This window comes from Sceloporus undulatus, chromosome 2, assembly GCF_019175285.1.
Source record: "Sceloporus undulatus isolate JIND9_A2432 ecotype Alabama chromosome 2, SceUnd_v1.1, whole genome shotgun sequence".
NCBI classification, from domain to species: Eukaryota; Metazoa; Chordata; class Lepidosauria; order Squamata; family Phrynosomatidae; genus Sceloporus; species Sceloporus undulatus.
Window position 1 is genome coordinate 729,471 of NC_056523.1, and position 19,753 is coordinate 749,223.

The 19,753-nt window shown below is 49.7% G+C and overlaps 1 pseudogene; it reads left to right on the forward strand.

Moving 5' to 3' along the window:
• The window catches only part of LOC121922635, a 61,044-nt pseudogene extending 41,722 nt beyond the window's left edge, over nt 1-19,322 (forward strand).
• Nucleotides 19,323-19,753: the final 431 nt, after the last annotated feature.

Consider the following 19,753-nt stretch of genomic DNA (forward strand, 5'->3'; position numbering starts at 1 on the left):
CTGGCATCCCTTCACTGCTACCTCTCCATTTCCGCATTCAGTATAAGCTGCCTTCTAGTCAACATTCGAAAGCCCTCCATGGACTGGCCCTCCTGACTTATCAGACCTTCTTTCCCTTACCTTCCCACGTGCTCCGTTGTTCCCTCCGTTCTGGGTAGTCAAGGTCTACTGTCCTCAGCCCGTTCCTCTGCCGCCCATCACCATATTCCCCCTTTTCCACTTAGCTGCCCTCCTCTCCTGGGAACCTTCTTCCCCCGCGAGACACAAGGCCCCTGATCACGTCACTTCAGTTCTTTAACCAGGCCTTCAAACGGAGTTAAAACCATCCTGTTCAGAGAACCTCCCAAGCATTGCATAATTGTCCCGCTTGCTAGTTTGAGGTTTCTTGTGGTGCTGTTGATCGCTCCATTTCCCTTTATTGCATGTCTGTAGATGTATTATCCTCCTTGAGAGTATGTATTTTCCCTGGAAAGATATACCTTCCATTATGAAAGCCAAAGCCCTCCCTCCAGTCCCTCTGCCTGGTCCAGGCCCCTCGGAGGTTGAGGAGAGTGGCGGACCTCTGCCTCTCCCTCTCCTCTGTGTCAATGTACTTTTTAGATTTGTAAGCCTGAGGACAGGGGAAACGTCTAACTAAAATGAATTGTATGTACAGCGCTGTGTAAATTTACAAGCGGCATTCATAAATAAATAATAAATAATAATAATAAAATATAATACCTTTCTAGCTCTGGTCCTTGAGGCCCCTCCTCTTCCTCTTTTCCAGTCTCTCGCTCCGCTCTATCCAAGAGTCAGCGACGCTCCTTCTCCGCCTCTCTATGGTAGGGAGCCCCCAGGCAGCCATTTTTAGACAAGGCGGAAGTGCCTTTAGCCCCGCCCCTTTTCTCATCTAGGAGAGGATCCTCCTTGGCAAGTGGGAGGGTTGGCGTCCGATGGTGCAGGGAGGGCCGAGGGAGAGATGATGGGGCTTCTTTGGGGCCCCGACTTCCCCTTCTGAACACCCTTTGGGCCTTTGGAGGTGGGGATGATGGGATGCCTCTCCCCCGAAGAGCTGGAATCTGAGGTCCTTCTCCCCAGAAGAAGGTGGAGGAGGAGGAGGAGGAGGCCCTGCGCCGGCTCCCCTCCCGGGACTGCAGCCCCAGGAATCCTCTGGGGCAACAGGGCCTCCAGGCAGGGGATGCTGGATGGCATTCCCCCTGGAAGGCATTCCCAACATCAGGGCAGTTCTCTCTCAGCTGCAGCCCCAGGATTCTGGAGCTTCCTCCTGTGGGAATGCTGTGGATTTGTATTTCTAGCGCTAAGGGCCGTATTCAGGGACTTGGGCCCTGACGACCATTCTTTGCAGGATGGAGGCTGCTGCCAAGGTTCCAGTTGTTGCCCCATTCGGGAGGAGGCGGAAGGTCCCTTTGGCCACTCTTGGCTCTCCCTGGTCAATGGAGGGGGCCAGGGGCAATGGGGCTTGAGGGGGTCTAGGGGGTCCTTGGCCATGGTGCCCACACACAGAGGACCTTTGGACCGCAGGAGAGAACACCGGCACCCCCAAATAATCCATAATGATGGGGTCAGAATGGGGCTCAGGCAGAAGGGTACCGCTGGGGCCCCATGTCCAGAGAGGAAGGAGGAGGGGTCTCTTCCCAGCTCCCTTTGAGGGTTACCATCTTTGCTCTCCAGGAGGGCTTTTGGGAAACAGGGCCCTGACCTGCCTATCGTCCTCCCCAAAAGAAAACCACTCCCAGACAGATGGAGAGAGAAGAGAGAAGGAGAAGATGCGCCTTCGGACGTTAGGGAAGGGCAGAGAACCCTTCAGAAGAAGCTCTGCTCCGAGGGAGAATGGAGGAACATCAGCAAGCGGCATAAAGGTACGCCCAAAGAGAGAACAGAGAGAGAAAGAAAAAATGGGGACCCCCAGGACCCTCATCCTCTGCCCCATGGCCCCTTCGCCCTCTGCTCCTCTCAGTCCCAGGTTGTCCTTATAGAAGGGAACTGAGCCCTCAAGAGAGAGAAAGAAAGAAAGAAAGAGAGGACCCCCAGGACCCCCTCATCTCGTGCCCCATAGCCGTCTCCTCTGCCCCCCCCCCTAAGTCCCCAGGTTGGCCGTAGAGAAGGGGAAACTGACCCTCAAGAGAGATAAGAACGCAAGAAAGAAAGAGGTAGGACCCCCAGGACCCCCTCATATCTGCCCCATGACCGAATGCCCTTCACCCTCTGCCCCCCCCTCCCGCTTCCCAGGTCCGAAGTTTTGGCCTTAGAGAAAGGGAACTGACGCCCAAGAGAGAGAGAGAAAATGGGGAGACCCCCAAGACCACATATTCCTCCTCTGCCCCATGGCCTTCTCCCCTCGCCGCTGCCCCCCCCCCCATCATCCCAGTCCGGGCCTTAAAGAAGGGAAGGATCCTCAAGAGAGAGAAAGAAAGAAAAAAAAAAAAGAGGAGGACCCCCAGGACCCATCATCCTCTTAGCCCCATGCCTTCTCCCTCTGCCCACCTCATCCAGGTTGGCCTGATAGAGAAGGGAACTGGACCCCAAGAAGAGAAAGAAAGAAAGAAAGAGGAGACCCCCAGGACCCACGCATCTCTGCCCCAGACCTTCATCCCTCGGCCCCCCCCTCAGTCCCAGGTTTGGCCTAGAGAAAGGGAACTGACGACTCCAAGAGAGAGAGAGAAATGGGACCACCCAAGACCCCTTCCTCTCTGCCCCATGGCCTTCTCCCTTCTGGCCCCCCTCAGTCCCAGATTGGCCTTAAGAAAGGAACTGACCCCAAGAAGAGGAGAGAATAGAATGACCCCAGGCCCCCCTTCCTCCTCTGCCCCCATGGCCTTCTCTCCCTCTTCCCCCCCCCCCCCTCATCCAGGTTGGCCTTAGAGAAAGGGAACTGATCCTCAAGAGAGAAACAGACATAGTAGTATCCCCCCCCAGGACCCCCTCATCTGTGGTCCGGCCCCAGCCTCCCCTCTGGCCCCTCTTGTCCCAGGTTGGCCTTAGAAAAAGGTACTGACACCAAAGAGAGAAAGAAAGAAAGAAAGAGGAGGACCCCCAGGACCCCCTCATCTCTGCCCCCCCCTCAGTCCCCCAGGTTGGCCTTAGAGAAAGGGAACTTGACCCTTTAAGAGAGAGATAGAAAGAAAGAGAGGACCCCCAGTACCCCCTCAGCTCTGCCCTGGCCTTCTCCCTCGCTGCACCCCCCCCCCTCCGTCCCAGGTTGGCCTTATGAGAAAGGAACTGCCCTCAAGATAGAGAAATGAAAGAGAAGGACACCCAAGGAGATCTCCCTCAGCTCTGCCCCATTGCATTCTTCCACTTTCCCTCCTCAGTCCCAGGTTGGCCTTAAGAAAGTGGGACTGACCCTCAAGGATAGAATAAAGAGGAGGACCCCCAGGACCCCCTCATCCCTCTGCCCCATGGCTTCTCCCACAGTCCACCCCCCTCAGTCCTAGGTTGCCTAGAGAGAAGTAAACTACAAACCCCAAGAGAGAGAGAAGAAAAGGGGGACCCCCAAGACCCCTTCCTCTCTGCACCCATGGCGTCCCATCTGGCACCCCCCCTCGTCCCAAGTTGCCCTTAGAGAAAGGGAACGGATCCTCAAGAGATAGAAAGAAAGAGAAGAAAGAAAGAGAGAAAGAGGAGGACCCCCAGGACCCCCTCATGCTCCTGCCGCCATAAGCATTCGCCTCTGGCCCCAGCTCAGGTCCCAGGTTGCCTTAGAGAAAAGGGAACTGACCCTCAAAGAGAGAAAAGAAGAAAGGAGGAGGAACCCCAGGACCCCTCATCTATGCCCCAGGGCCTTCTCGCCTCTGGCCCCCCCCCACTCAGTCCCAGTTTGGCCTTAGAGAAGAGGTAATCTTACCCTCAAATATAAGAGGAAAAGAAATAAAGAAAGATGAGGACACCCAGGATCCCCTCTCTCTGCCCCATGGCCTTCTCCACTGCCCATCCTCAGCCCTGTTTGGCCTTAAGAAAGGGAACTGAACCCTCAAGAGAAGAAAGAAATAGAAAAAGAAGAGGATGACCCCCAAACCCCTTCCTCTCTGCCCCATGGCCTGCTCCCTATGCCCCCCCTCAGATCCAGGTGGGCCTTAAGAAAGGGAACTGCCGCTCAAGAGGAAGAGAGAAAGGGGACCCCAAGACCCACTTCCTCTCTGCCCTATGGCCTTCTCCCTCTGCCCCCCCTCAGTCCCCAGGTGTTGGCATTAGAGAAAGGGAACTGACCCGCAAGAAGAGAAAAAGAATGAGGAGAACCCCCAGGACCCCCTCATCTCTGTCCTCTGCCCCATAGCCTTCGCTTGGCCTCGTTCAATCCTCGGCTGGCCCTACAGGTTGAAAAGTCCCCTTGTGACCCCAAATATCCGGACCAATTTTGAGTCTTTATCTACCTGATAAGACCCATGGAGGATGGAGAAGCCACAGTCTGAAACATGAACTTCATTTGCCTTCCAATAGGCATATGTCTCAATGGACCTGAGGCCATTTTTATACACACGATGTCTTAATCCGTCCTGTGCAAGGACAAAGTTGTGGCTACATACACGGAGAAGATCAGCAAGAAATCCGGCCCCTGAACCTCAGGACCAGTTTGGAGTTGACCTTTGGGGGTTTGGAATTCCAAAGCAAGGGAGACTCACCTGCAAGAAGCCCGCAAAGCTCCTTTCTGTCTGCCTCTTGAAAGACGAGGGTTTATGTCCTTCCAGTACCCAGGAGGCCCCGCTCTGCCCACGGCCGTAGCAATAGAAAGGGTACTGTCCTTAAAGGTAAGGCTTAAAGTGTGCTTTTAGAGACTTGGAGGCTTATGTACCAAACCTTTGGGAGGGAGCCTTGGAGAAGGGCAGGTCAAGGCTCCTAATTGAGGAGGAGAAAGCTTGTCTTCTGATGCTCCAGAGACTAGGAAATACTAGCAATGAGGCAAGTTGCAGGAAAAGAGATTCGCCTCAACAGTTGGAGGAACGTCCTGAGAGTAAGAGCTCTTTACAGTGGAAGGCAATTCCTTTTCGAATTGGGGTGGAAGCTCCTTCTTCAGAGGCTGTTATCTAAGCCGAGGCTTGGATGGCCATCTGTCAATAGGGAGGCAGTGAATGGAGAGTTCCTGCATGGCAGAAGAAGGGGCAATACTGGATGGTACTCATCTTCCAACTCTAACGAATCTAAAGCCTTGAGAAGCACATAAAGATTTCTCCCATTTATGGTTGTTTACCGTATGGAAATCTAGAGGGACGTGATCAAGATAAGATAAAAACTTGCGTGAAATGGTTCAGAGTAGAGAGATAGAACTTCTCGCTCCGCTCCCCGTCCACCCAATACTATTTAGTTCACTGGGTTCTCTTGCCGTCTATGAGTCTAATCGTATGATGTCCTGTACCCTGTCTCTCTCCCCCAAACAAGTGGTTTCAGCCAAAAGCAACGGCTGGGGATCCAGAGAGTGAAGAGGAGTCGTTCCTCGGTGGACCTGGCTCCCCGGGCCCAAGATGGCTGCCCCTTGCTGGCTTTGAGGAAGGGGCATCATTGGCTCCGGGTCATGGGGGTCAGGGTCCCCTGCAGGCCGAGAAGTGGGCTCTTTCTGGGTCGGTGGCTGGAAGGTGGAGGTTGTAGTAGCAGCCCTAGGCGTAAGATGCCTGTCCTGGGAGGACGATGGCCTCTCCTTCCTTGGAGACTTTAGGGTCGGCTTAATTTTTTTAGTCCATGCGCTTCATAGAATTAGACAGGTGGAAGAGAACCCAAGAAGCCATGATCCCGTCGAACCCACTTCTTCTGCCATGCAGGAACGCTCCATCAAAGCATCCGCATTGCAGATTGCGCTGTCCCAGCCTCTGTTTAAAGACCTACAAGAAAGAGACTCATCAACGCCCTTATCGTGACCAGTGAGGGCGAACCGATGCACGCGTGCCCCAGAGGTGGCACTCAGAGCCGCTCCTATGGGCCATGATGCCCCGGTGCACCAGTACAGGAGTTGTGGCAGAGTCTGTTATAGAAAGCCAGAGAGACAGGGCAATTGTGCAATAAATAAGTGGGTTTGGGGGTGCAGTTTTGGGCCACTCGGATTTCTAAAAATTTCCCATCACGATCGAGACACTATTGAATGAAGGCCTAGAATCCATTGCCTTGTTAGCGGCTGCATCACAGTGCTGACTCTGTTCAACTTCTGGTCTAACTCGGACCTCCTTGATCCTGTTCACACATAGAAAGTCCTCCTTAGCCAGGTGTTCCCCATCCGATATTGATGGCATTTCGTTTTCCTCCCTGGAGAAAATCGGTTTGCGGCTGGAGGGCGAGGGAGCCTCTTTCTCAGAGTTTTTGGGACAGAAGGCTGTGGGATGACCATCGTCAAGGAAGGCTTGGACTGTGTCTTCATTTTCCATGCCAGAAAGGGCTTGGGGCGGGAAGGCACCTAGGTCTCCTTCACCAGGCTTCTAACGGTTCTTGCTTGTCTCAACCAACCGCTTGGCATCTCCCTTGGGTTACATTCTTTAAGAGTCACCTTGTGCTGAAGGGAAGGATGCAGGGCCTGGGAATACTGGCTCCAGACAGACTCCAACTTGGGGTCCCGAAGGGAGGGAGCCCCCAGCTTCCTTTTTTCCTGAGAAAAGAACCAAGGTGGGCTTGACGGCAGGACCCTCTCCCTCTTCAGATATCGGCAAAGGCCTGGCGCCCAGCAGAAAGCTGGAGGCCCAGGCGACAGAAGCAACCTCAGGAAGGAGGTCAGTCCCCTCTTTTCTCTGTCCCGTCCCTTCTCCTTTCCCCATCCCCCTTTCCCTTTTTCTTCCTCTGCTCCTTCCCCCTTCCCTTCTCCACCGCTTTTTCATTTCCTGTTTATTTATTCATTTGTTTCATTGAATGTTGTCATCTCACTACTGGTGGAAGAACTCTTCGTTCGAGTTCCAAGGTCTGCAAGGAAGATGTTATTCCATATGGCTTTGTCACATTGGGCCACTGGCTGGAACCTCTTCCATGCGTTTGTGACTTCATCGCCCATCAGTTGCCTCCCTTTCCAGACCTATGCGCTATTCCCTAGAGGGATTGCGTAGCACATCATCCGGACAAGCCCCAGATGCATCGATATATGTAGCGAGATCAGTCCTCATGCTTTTCCTTATCCCCAGCGTTTCCCAGCCATGTGGTCTCCTTTGAGGAGGTGCCGTGGTTTTCCAAACCAAGGGGAGATTGTTGACCTCTCTGGAATCCAGGACCAGCGAAACCTCTCTACAAGGATGTCATGCTGGAGACTTAATGGGAACGTGCCTCTCTGGGTAAGGATGCCTTGCAAATCTACAGGGGATGGACCCTCCTATTTACTGGGCACATTGTCCACTCTGTCCTTCCATCACCAGAATGCAACTGTTGTCATTGAATATAGGAAAGACGTCACAAGCCAAAAAATACCTACAATAACCAACCTGTGTTTGGGAAGGAGTCTGTCAAACCATTGGATCCTCCTCAGCCATTGAAATGCTCTACCATAAAAATCCACCTTTTGCTCTTACAGCGAAAGCACAAGGAAACCCATGTTGCCTGGATTGCCTTCTTCTTGCCAAAACCTGAATCTTGCCTTGATCTACTACTTCCAGAACAAAAACAGACTTCCATTCTGGGTGGGATGGGATGCCATCTCCTCTTCTCTTGGTCAAGAATCTGAGCCTAAGGCCTTAGACTTTGCCTCCCTGCCTCCCTTGTGGCTTCTCCCAAAGACGTTTGCGCATTGCTTTATTTGTCCTGACTCCTTCATTTCCCACCCTCTGTTCCTCGACTGGATTATGGGAGGGAAGGGCAGGGCCACTCCTGTCCTTCCTCCGCTGGGTCATCTCACCCATCCTCCCAAAGAGAACCAGACCAAACCATGGGCTGCTGGCCAAGATAAGGCTCCCATACTTCTCCACATCCATGTTAATATAAGCTTGGGCTGGCAATGGGCAACAAGTGGACAGGCAGGTCAACCCCAACAAAAAAAAAAACAACACACATGCGTTCCTCCCCAAGACCAGCCTCTGCCTCCTGGGATTTTCGAAGACAGGGCTAGTCCTACAAGAACCTTTTCCTTTTCCCGTATCCTTCTCAGGAGATATAGCACAGAGACCACTCCTCATAAGCTTAGGTTTTCTTGGTTGGTAGGACAAATCTCAGGGAGCAGTAGAGGCAAAGCCCCTGAGTATGAGGGAGCTCCCTTGGAAGGCCTAATGGATTCCTTGACAGAGTCCTAACTGTACTCCTCTCTCTGTTTTCTTTCTGGCAGCATATCTCCAAAACCAGATCTCATCTCCCGCTCGGAAGGAGGGAAAGACCACTCTTGACCCAAGGGCTCCATGGAAGGAGAAGCACCTGCAGGTACTAGATATTTATCAAAGCAGATTCCTCCTCCTGGGGATTAAGGGGCAGTGGGCTTGGGGAAGTCTCCGCTGTGTCTGAAATTTATTGAGCAAAGTACCCATTTCTACTATGTTTGTGAATTAGGAATGATTCTCGTTGGGCTGGCATACCTGGGGCTTCACGGCCCAACTGCAAACAAAGAGGAAACAAGGTACTGCTCGCTGAAAGCATTGTCAAACCAGTTTTCGTGTTTGTAACAGACCCAATTATTATTATTATTATTTATTATTAAAACTTTATTTTCTATAGTCGCTGTATATATACACCAGCCGATGTAACAAAGTCCGGTAAAATTCAGATAAACTCAAAAGCCTGCCGAAGGCGTACATTCTACAGATTAATAACAATTAAAAGAGGAATAGATAAAATTAACCATATGAAAGGAAAAACCCAGCATTAAAAACATCAAATCATCAATTGCCTTCTTCACTTTCATGTGACTAAAAACAACATATAAATAACAACTTAAGATGTAATAGACCAACACTCCATCAAGTCAATGATACAAAAATATTCATATTACAGTGCTCCCATCTTCCGTAACATTAATTCGTTTCCGCGGCCGCTTTCGTAACCACAAAAGCCTCGTAAGCCCAGCACAACCACTAGGCCGCTACATGGGAAAAGTCCGCGATTTTCGTGTTGAAATAGCGCCGAAAAAAGCACCAAAATTTTTTCGTAAACCAAAAAACATTCGTAATAACCACGAAACAATTATTTTCCTAATGGGATTTTTTCAGTATCCCGGAAAATTCTTCGTAAACCCTGGGTATTTTCGTATCCCGAGGTACCATTACGTAGTTCTAACCAAGGGGTTTCCAACCTGGGTCAACGCCCTATTGGGGGTAGACTCGAACCCTTTCTTGGGGTCGCCAGGTTGGAATTACCCTCCTCCCCTTTTCCCACAGCGGTGACCGGTGGACACCCCGAGCGAGAAGAGGCCCGGGCCACCTCATCCTCTTCCCTTCTACCACCGTGGGTCCCCTCCGAAGGCACTCGCACAGGGGAGGGGAAGGGCCAGGCCACACCTCGCTTCTATCTCCCCGTGGGTGCTCACCGAAGGCACTCGCAAGGGAATGGGCCAGGGCAACCACCTTGCATGCTTCTCTCCCCTGTAGGTGCCTCCGATAGGCACCCATGAGAGGAGAAAAGGAAAGGCAGGGGCACGCCTCCATGCTTCTCCAATGGTGCTTTCAAAAGGCACCACGCAAGGGTAAGGGCCGGTGCCGCCCCCTCACATGCTTCTCCCCGTGGGTGCCTCCGAAGGCAACCCGCGAGGGGAAGGGGCCCAGGGCCGCACTCGCTGCTTCATTCCCCGTGGGTTGCCTCCACAGGACACTTGCATAGGGAGAAAGGGTCCAGGGAACCCACCTTGCTGCTTCTCCCCGTGGGTTGCTTTCAAAAGGCACCCACAAGCGGGACAGGGGCCAGGGCCGCCTCACTGCCTTCTCCCCGTGGGTGCCTTCCGACAGGCAAACCCACAAGGGGAAGGGAAAGTGGCCGGCTGCCGCCTCGCTGCTATCTCCTCACGGTTCCTCCGATTTAAAAGAATCTTCACTGTCTACCCAATCTGCATTCTGGGCGCAATACAAGGTGTTTGGTTATCACCTTTAAAAGCCCTCTACATGACTTTGGGCCCGAGTTTACTTTCAGGACCTTCTCCCTATACAACCACGCCCGCTCCCAAACTCTTTTTTTAAAGTAAACAAACAGGGAAGAATCTGTTTGGAAATCAACAACAAACCAAATTTGCCTCAACATCCCAAAGAGCTTTTTTACTAAAGCTCCTCCAAGATCGTGAATCAGTCTCCTGGAGAGATCCATCTGGCTACCTCCCTGGAAACCTTTCAGGAAGGCAGTTCAAGAAGGAGCATCTCTTCAGGCAGAGCTGCTATCCACCAAAACACTATGTACGATACAGATTCCTCGCTCCTTGAATAGATAGGAATATATCCTTGCCCACTGTCCACTTGTGAGGTTTTACAGTGGGCCCTTGGTATTACGTGGGGAATCCGTTGTCGGACCCAACCCCCCGACGTAGCCAAAATCCTCTCAGTCCCATTGTCCCACAATGTTGGCGTGGGTGCACACGTGCCCGCCATTGGACAAAATCCACTCCCTACTCCTCCACTCTTTCCCTTCTCTCTCCCTACCTCCCTCCCAACCACACTACCTATCTCACCCTCCCCCTTCCCACTCCTCATGATTTTCTTACCCGCTCCGTCACATCTTCACTCCTCATTCCGCCACCGCGGAAAGGCCGGTGCTGCTCCATGAAGGCCAAAATGCTTCCAAAACTGCATACAGCTCTTTCATGCGGCTGGCCGGCGAGGAGGACGAATCCAGCTGGGTGGGTTGGTGGGTGAGCAGGGAGGGAGGAGGAAAAAGAGGGACAAAATCCCCTCTCCTCCCCTCTTTCCCTTCTCATCCACTCCCCTCCTCCCCTCAACCACCTACCCTATCTACCCTCCCACCATTCCTCCCCTCTCTGCTTACCCGCTCCGTCGCCATGCTGCACTCCTCCTCCGCCACTGCGGGAAAAGGCTGGGTTGCTGCATCATGGATGCCCAAAATGCTTCCAAGCTGCCATCCAGCTCTTTCGCGGTGGCGCGCGGCGAGGAGACAAAGCCAGTGGTGGGTTGTGTGTGAGAGGGAGGGAGGAGAGGAAAGAGTGACAAAATACCCTCTCCTCCTCCATCTTTCACTTCTCTTCCCTCTCCTCCCTCCCAACTCAAACCTACCTATCTCACCCTCCCCCTCTCCCACTCTCTGATTACCCCTCCGTCGCCATGTTCCCTCATCCTCCTCCGCCACCCGAGGAAAGGCCTGGGTGCTGCTCATGCCAGGCCTAAATGCTTCCAAGCTGCTACCAGCTCTTTCGCGTCGGGCGCGCGAGGAGGACGAAGCCATGGTGGGTGGTTTGTGTGGTAGGAGGGCAGGGAGGGAGGGTGGGAAATAGAGGAGACAACATCCCCGGATTTTGCCATGCGCGTTAGCTCAAATCCGCGCATGGCAAAATCCCGCATATAAGGAGTCCGAACTGTACTTTTAATTGTTTTAATTTTAGTATTTTATTGACTTGTAATTCACTTTTATGATTACTTTCATCTTAGGTTGTTGATCCTCCCTCGCTCCATCCGGAGAGGCAGGAACAATACCAAATAAAATGTCATTATTATTATGTTATAATTAATCTTTTAATTTAAGATTCATCACATTACAAACAGTATAACTACAATCTCAGTTTAGCAAAGATTGGTATAAAGAAAATAGACATAGGAAAATAAAACATAGCATATTAACAAAATCAATCTTTTGCTGCTATATTACCATTTGTGTTAAGGTATAATTCTAATCTAAACAGTTCATAGTTGTTCCTATCATGAGTCAGTAAAAACGCCTTTAACAAACAAATGCAAACTCTACTGTTGTTAATTTAATCCACCATACATTTATATTTTATTCTATCCCGCTCCTGATACCACCCCGTTGTTTCCATTTCCCCTCAAATTCTTGTTTTGTTTTCCCTTCGCTATAACAGTCTATTATCTTATCAAACCAGCACCATAGAACTCTACATTCACATCAAAAAACTTCCACAGGAGAGAAAACCATCTATCTGCATAGAATGCTAAGGAAAAGAGCTTCCAGTCATGAGCAACATCTTCATTTAACATCAAGAACCACACCAGGGGAGAAAACCAATATACATGCACTGAATGTGCCGGAAGACTCTCACCCAGAGTAGGACATTAACGACTTCACATCAAAAGACACACCACCACTGAGAAAGACCATAAAACATGCAGGCGTGTGAAAGAACTCAATTGTAGTAGAACTCTACCTTTCAACAATCAAAAACCCCACACTGAAAAACCATATCAATAAGCATGAGTGTGGAAAGAGCTCATCGCCAGTATTATTCTACATTCCACATCAATCGAACTCCACACAAGGGCAGAAACCGTCACAAATGCATGGAAATGTGGAAAAACTTCTGTAGAAGTGGAAAACATACGTTCACATCAAAGGACTCACACAGGAAGATAACCATATAAATGCTAGAATGTGGAAAGAACTTCAGTCAAAAGTGGAAAAATCTACATTCAACATCAAAAACCCACACACAGAGAAAGGCCATAATAACTTCATGGAATGCTAGTGGAAGAGCTTCAATCGGAGTGGAAGTCCCTGCATTCCCATCAAAGAAACCCACCACACGGAAAGAAAAACTATACAAATCACATGGAATGTGGAAAGAGCTTCAGTAGAAGTGGTAATAAACTACGTTTCACATCAAAAAACAACACCCACACTGGAAGAAACAACCCTATTCAACTGCATGGAATTTGGAAGAACTTCAGTGGAAGTCAGAAATCTACGCTTACAATAAAACAAAGCAACCCACCAGAGGAGAGAAACCATATATACTGACATGGATAGTGGGAAAACATTCACTGACAATGGCTCCTGCTACAGCACACACAAGACCACCACACATAGGAAGAAACCCATCATTAATGACCTGGAATTTGTGAAAGAGCTTCCAGTTTGCGAATTGGAAGTCCTCTCACATCAAAGAAACCCACAGCAGGAGAGACAACCATTATCTCCATGTATTTGGGAAGACCTACAGTCACGTGAAATCTACATTTACATAAGGAAACCCACACAGGACGAGAATACACATCATTAAATGCCATGGAAATGTGGAAGAGTTCAGTTGGAATCAATAATTTCCTGCGTTCCCTTACAAAGGAACCCAACACACAGGAGAGAAACCCATACAAATGCATGAATGTGGGAAGAGCTTCAAATCGCCTAAGTTAAAAAATCTACATTCACATCAAAGAAACCCCAACACAGGAGAGAAACCATCATACTGTATTAATGCATAGAATGTGGAAAGACTTCAATTGGAATGCATAGTTCTACTTTCACATCAACATAACCCACACTGGAGAAAGACAACAATATAACATTCAGGGATGTGGAAAGAAAAAGTCTTCAGTCAAGAGGAAGTCTCACATTTCAACATCAACGAAACACCACACATGGGAGAAAACCATATCATATATCAGGCATAGAATTGAAAAGAGTACTCATACTGAAGTGATATTCTACTTTACCATTCACCATCAAACGAAACCCATCACAGGAGAGAAACCATACCAAAATGCATGTAACTGTGGAAGAGGTTTCAAGTCGGATGTGATAGTCTAATACATTCCCAATCAAAAGAACCCACATTCGTGAAACCCAGATACATGTTATGAATACAAAAAGCTTTTTGAAAAAGGAAGAAATGTAGAAAGTCAAGGGTTTAAATTGGAATGACTGACTATGAGCAATTGAGGGAAGAGTCAGAGGATATATGAAGAACTGACTGGATGAGGGGGGAAAATCAGGATTAAAAACGTTTTTATGCACAGATGGTAGTCTTGGATAGTAAAATGACAAATTGCTTCGTTGACAGTGAAGAGCAGGTGAAAGAAGATAGGATTCTTTGGGGGAGTTGGGGCTTAATATTGAGAGGATCAGTGGGGAAAGTTTTTGGATAAAGGTATAGGGGAAATTTGTACAAAGGGATGTTGAATGTAGATTTTCCCAGAGAAGTGGCCAAAATGTATAAAGGAGGACAATAAAACAATAAATGTCCTTTCATGCCGCTTTTCTGGAGCAAGACAATCAAAGGCGCTTCCATACCAAAAGACCATAAAGGAAAGTGTACATAAAATTAAAATGTCCCCCTAAAAAGAGTTAAATATATTATGATTCCATCGTTTTCAGTCATTAATATAGCATACGGGGAATGGTGATTCTATTCCATGAGCGATGGAGCGAAGGGGAATCATTCTGCGGCCGGGGGATTTTATTCCGGAAGATCTCTGAGCTGGTAATTGGAGGGATCTCTTTCAGCCCATGATTGGCTAATTTGTGACTATCAAGTCAATTGGATTTACACTCCTTGAAAATTATAAATCATGTTGTTAAAAATAAGAAATGGTGAGGCAGTTGTTCCTTTGTGGTAAAGCTATATGTGGTACTGGAATGGAATACGGCAAAATATGAATTGAGAAATCAGTATTCAAATCAATTCAAGTTAACGTGTGAAATTGTGTCCTTATTCCAAGCTAGAATATATTATTTTGGCCTGAGAGGGGAAGCCTGACTAAAAAGAGCATAACCTGATTTCTTAGCCCTAAGTAAAGAAGCAAAGAAGCCACTCTATAATAGTTTTATAATTATAAATGTTGTGGATTTAACTGGGATAAAGTTGTGGGTGCATTGGATCAGAGTTAAAATGTTCTTCTTAATGGAAGTTGTAATGACATCCTAATAACGTGTTGAATTGGTTTTTCCCCCTTTGCCTGGGAAAAGGGGGGCCACAGATGAAGATAAGAGGAACAGATTTATGCCCTATTTCACACCCGGAAGCTGAAATGGGCACAATCTGTACATCTGGATTCCAGGCAGCTCCATCAAAAGAAGACATTTTTTCCAGAGACATTGCCTCTTTTTCTTGTTTATGTTCCTTGTTTCTGTTTCTGTTTTCTGTCAATAACTGAGTTTGTTCTAAGTGGAGAACTAGAGTATTATATCACCTCTTAACCTTCTCTTCTCCAGGCTAAACATCCCCAGCTCTCTAAGTCCTTCCTCATAGGGCATGGTTTCCAGACCTTTCACCATTTTAGTTGCCCTCCTTTGGACACATGGCTCCAGTTTCTCAATGTCCTTTTTGAATTGTGGCGCCCAGAACTGGACACAGTATTCCAGGTGGGGCCTGACCAGAGCAGAATATAGTGGCACTATTACTTCACTGGATCTAGATACGATACTTCTATTGATGCAGCCTAAAATTGCATTGGCCTTTTTAGCTGCCGCATCACACTGTTCACTCATGTTCAACTTGTGGTCTACTTGGACTCCTAGATCCCTTTCACACGTACAGTGGTACCTCGGGTTACGAAATTAATTCGTTCCGCGGCTAATTTCGTAACCCGAAAAACCTTCGTAACCTGAATTGCCATAGGCGCTAATGGAAAAAAATAGCTCTCTGCTGCCCTCCGGTGGCGGCATAGCGCCGAGGTTTTTTCGTAACCCGAAAAAACCTTCGTAAGCTGAAACAATAAATCCCTATGGGATTTTTTCGTATCCCGAAAAATTCGTAAGCTGGGTAATTCGTATCCCGGGGTACCACTGTAGTTTCATTCAGCCAGGTGTCACCCATCCTATATCTGTGCATTTTATTTTTCCTCCCTAAGTGCAATACCTTACATTTCTCCGTGTTGAATTTCATTTTGTTAGCTTTGGCCCAGCTTTCTAGTCTATTCAGGTCATTTTGAATCTTGATCCTGTCCTCTGGGGTATTAGCTATTCCCCCTAATTTGGTGTCATCTGCAAATTTGATAAGTATGCTCCCAATTCTGTCATCCAGGTCATTGATAAAGATGTTGAATAACACTGGCCCCAGGACAGAGCCCCACTGGACACCCCACTGGTCACTTCTCTCCAGGATGAAAAGGAGCCATGGCTGACCATCCTTTGGGTTCGTCCGGTCAACCAATTATAAATCCAGGTAACAGTTCCTTTGTCTAGCCCACATTTTACAAGCTTCTTTGCAAGAATGTCATGGGGAACCTTGTCAAAGGCCTTACTGAAATCAAGATCTACTACATCCACAGCATTCCCCTCATCTACCAAGTTCGTAATTTTATCAAAGAAAGAGATTAGATTTGTCTGGCATGACTTCTTTATTTGAAACCCATGTTGACGCTTTGTGATTATGGCATTGCCGCCAGGCAAGGAAAGTATGGCAGGCTCCATCCGGAGGGAAGGAGGAGCCCAAGAGGAAGCCCAAAGGAAGGAAGGAGGGCAGCCATTCTCCCATCTCTGGGGCACCATCTGCACTGAGAAGCACAGGATGCTGGGAGCGTTGGAAGGGAGGCCAAGAAGGGGCCCACTTCTCCTGCCATGCAGGAACTCTCTCTCCAATGTGCCGCTGGGCTCCTCTGAGCCTCCCATGGAGCCCTCCTGGACCCCTTGGCCTCTCTAGGTCAGGGAGGCAGCTCAAGGCATGGCAAGCCTCTCTCCCTAGGCCTGCCTCCCAGCCCCAGAGAGAAGGGTTCAAGCAGAGGCTGAATGGCCCTCTTTCCCAGGGAGGAGGGCTGGGATGGTGTCTTCCTCCAGGGCAGAAGGAGGAGGCTGCGCTGGATGAACCCCTGGGATGCCTTCCAACTCTAGGGCCCTATGTCTCCCTGCATGGCAGAAGGGGTTGGACTGGATGGACCTTTGGGGGTGCCTTCAAACTCTAGGATCCTATGTATTCCTTCATGGCAGGAGGGGTTGGACTGGATGGCCCTTGGGCATCCCTTTAAACTCTAGAACCCTGTGTATTCTTGCATGGCAGGAGGGTGCACTGGATGGCCCTTTGGGGTCCCTCCCAACTCGAGGATCCTCTGTATTCCTGCAGGGAAGAAGAAAGGGGTTGGACTGCATGGCCCTTGGGGGTCCCTTCCAACCCTAGGGTGCTATGTATTCCTGCATGGCAGAAGGAGGAGGCTGGACTGGATCATGGCCCTTGGGAGTCCCTTCTAACTCTAGGGTTCAATGTATTCCTGCAGGGCAGAAGAAGGGGCAGGACTGGATATTTAGAAATCAAAAGGAAGCTAACAGCTTTACTTCTGCAGACTGGACTACTGTTAACCCGCATTGCAAGCCCCTAAAAAGCAGTATGTCCTCCTGGGCTTTCTTATCCTAGAATCCTCGAGTTGGGAGAGACCCCAAGAAGGGCCCTGGGGCAATGCAAGCCCTTTCTTCTGCCATGCAGGAACTCTCCATCCAAGCCTAACCGGCAGTTGGCCATCCAGACTCTGCTTAAGGCTCTCCAAGGAAGGAGACTCCCCACAATCTCCAAAGACGTGCTCTATGGCGCCCTCCGGTGGCCGCCTGAGGTAGGAAGTAGAAAATAAAATAGTTAAAATAATAACAATTATTTTGTTAGGGAGCAATTAGGAGGAACATAGAATCATAGAGTTGGAAGAGACCGCAAGGGCCATCCAGTCCAACCCCATTCTGCCATGCAGGAAATCCAAATCAAAGCATCCCCAACAGATGGCCATCCAGCCTCCGTTTGAAGACCTCCAAGGAAGGAGACTCCACTACACTTCGAGGGAGTTTGTTCCACTGTCAGGAAGTTCCTCCTAATGTTGAGGTGGAATCTCTTTTCCTGCAGCTTGGATCCATTGTTCCCCTTCTAACTCTAGGATCTTCTGTATTCCTGCATGGCAGAAGAAGGGGCTGGACTGAATGGCCCAACTCCAAAGTTGCGTCTGAGGAAGGAGACTCAAGTCGTCTAGGGAAGCTCAGTGTCCCCAACTTCTTTCTCTTTCTCAGTGAGTCTTGAAGGTGCTGCAAGATGCTCCCTTTGCGTACCATTATCTTCCGTTCTCCTGCAAAAGGGCCTAAGACTCAGTGCCTGCAGCGTCCATTGCTCCCTTGTGTCCCTCTCTCTTCCTCCCAGACTGGAAATCCCATTATCAGCCAAGGATTATGGGTAGGTGGATTCACAATAACGCCACAACCACCACCAACAGTAGAGCTACGTCTTTGGACCCCAGGCAACATGGCAGGGCTTTGGCTTTGGCCAGAAGGTCCGGTCCCAGGCAGGGCTCCAAAGGAGTGCTCAAAGGAGTCCCAGCTTATCTGGGGTCCATTGAACGGCTGGCTCTTTGGGGAGGGCTTGCTTCACGCTGAAGGGGTCTGGCAATGTCAGGGCTCATGGTCTTGCTGCCTCAATGGTTGATGTGATTCATTACGGCGCATGGCCAGCATCACTGCCTTGCTGGGTGCGTCTGGTTTTGGAAAGGAAGCCTTCTGTCTAATTTGTGCATTTCGATGAATGTTTTCCTTCAGAGGAAACCTCTTGAGGAGGGCAAGTGTTAGTGCCGTTCTTCTTTCTGAAGTGTTAAGGCAGGTGAGCTGGTTGGGGTCTTTCGCACACAATAACCACACTTTTGCCCCTGAGCGAGAGAGGCAGCGTGGTGTAATGATTTGGTCACTGGGAGGCCAGTCTGGTTCCCAGTTTGGCCCTGGAAGCCCACTGGGAGACCCTCTGTGAGAGTCACTCTTGGAAAACCATGGCATCCCCTTACCCTCCTCAGAGAGACAGGGCTTTCCAGGCTGCATGCCAACTCCACTGCCTTCCCTCTTTTTAAAGCATGCCAGCAGCAGTGCTGCAGCGGGAATTGGGGCCGTGGCTGAGGGCACAGTGGTGGAAGCTGGTTCTTGGACGCACGGGCTCCTTCCAATATTTTAATTCCAGTGGAGCTGGCAATGGGTGGGGAGTGGCAGTTGCCCTGTAAATGGGGGAGAGATGGACCTTGGGACTATTCTTTGGCCACCCTCCCTCCCTTCCTAAGGACACTGGGCCTAAGAAACAGCAAGACCAATGGAGTGTCAGGGTATAAGAGGGACGGGGTTAAACTGGAGCGGAAATGGAGGTTGCGTGGAGCAGAGGAAGATACGGCGACAACAGAGTTGGGTTTGTTACAAAGGAAGGCGAGATCAAGGTTTGGAAGCGATCCTGCCTTCAGTTCACTCTGTTACCCAAAGTGGTTGGGAGCAACTGCAAAGGATAGATTGGGGAGCCTACCAACTGTGCCCCAGAACCTTCCTCTGCTCCTCTGCAATGCGTATCTTCACGACTCGATTTCTGCAATGCGCTCTATATGGGGCTTCCCTTGTGCCTAGTCTGGAAACTACAACTAGTCAAGAACAAGACTCCCATCGTCCACGACCTCCTCCTGGACGAGGAAGCCGACCCGGCCTGTTTCACAGAGACCTGGCTGGGGATAATAGAGCCATCACTTGGAACCAAGCCCTTCCAGCCGGATGCTCAGTTAGTGAAAAGGGAAGGGGAAGCGGGCGAGGGGACGGAGTGGCCCTGGTCCATAGAGATAATCTCACCTTGACCAGGATACCTGTCTGGAAAGCAGACCACTTCGAGAGTATGTACCTAAGCCTGAAGACTAGGGACCGTATAGGGATTCTGTTGGTCTACCATCCACCCGTTGTCTAAGGGACTCCCTATCCGAACTGACGCAGCTGGACTCAGCTGGCCTTGGACTCCCCCAGACTCTTAATTCTGGAATACCTGGAACACCGATCTCGCCAAGGCCATCGACACAATTGCTCCCAAGCATCTTTTCCAACCCGCTTCCAACCGTAAACCACGGTATACTGAAGATCTTAGGAAAGCGAAGCGGGTTGGACAATGACTGGAGCGCATCTGGCGCAATACAGTTAACAGAACTCTTCATATGAAATTCCTTCATTCCTATTGAGAGCCGATATGTGCAGCACAGATATCCTTCTCCTCTCCAGGTATTGCGTCTGTGGAGTC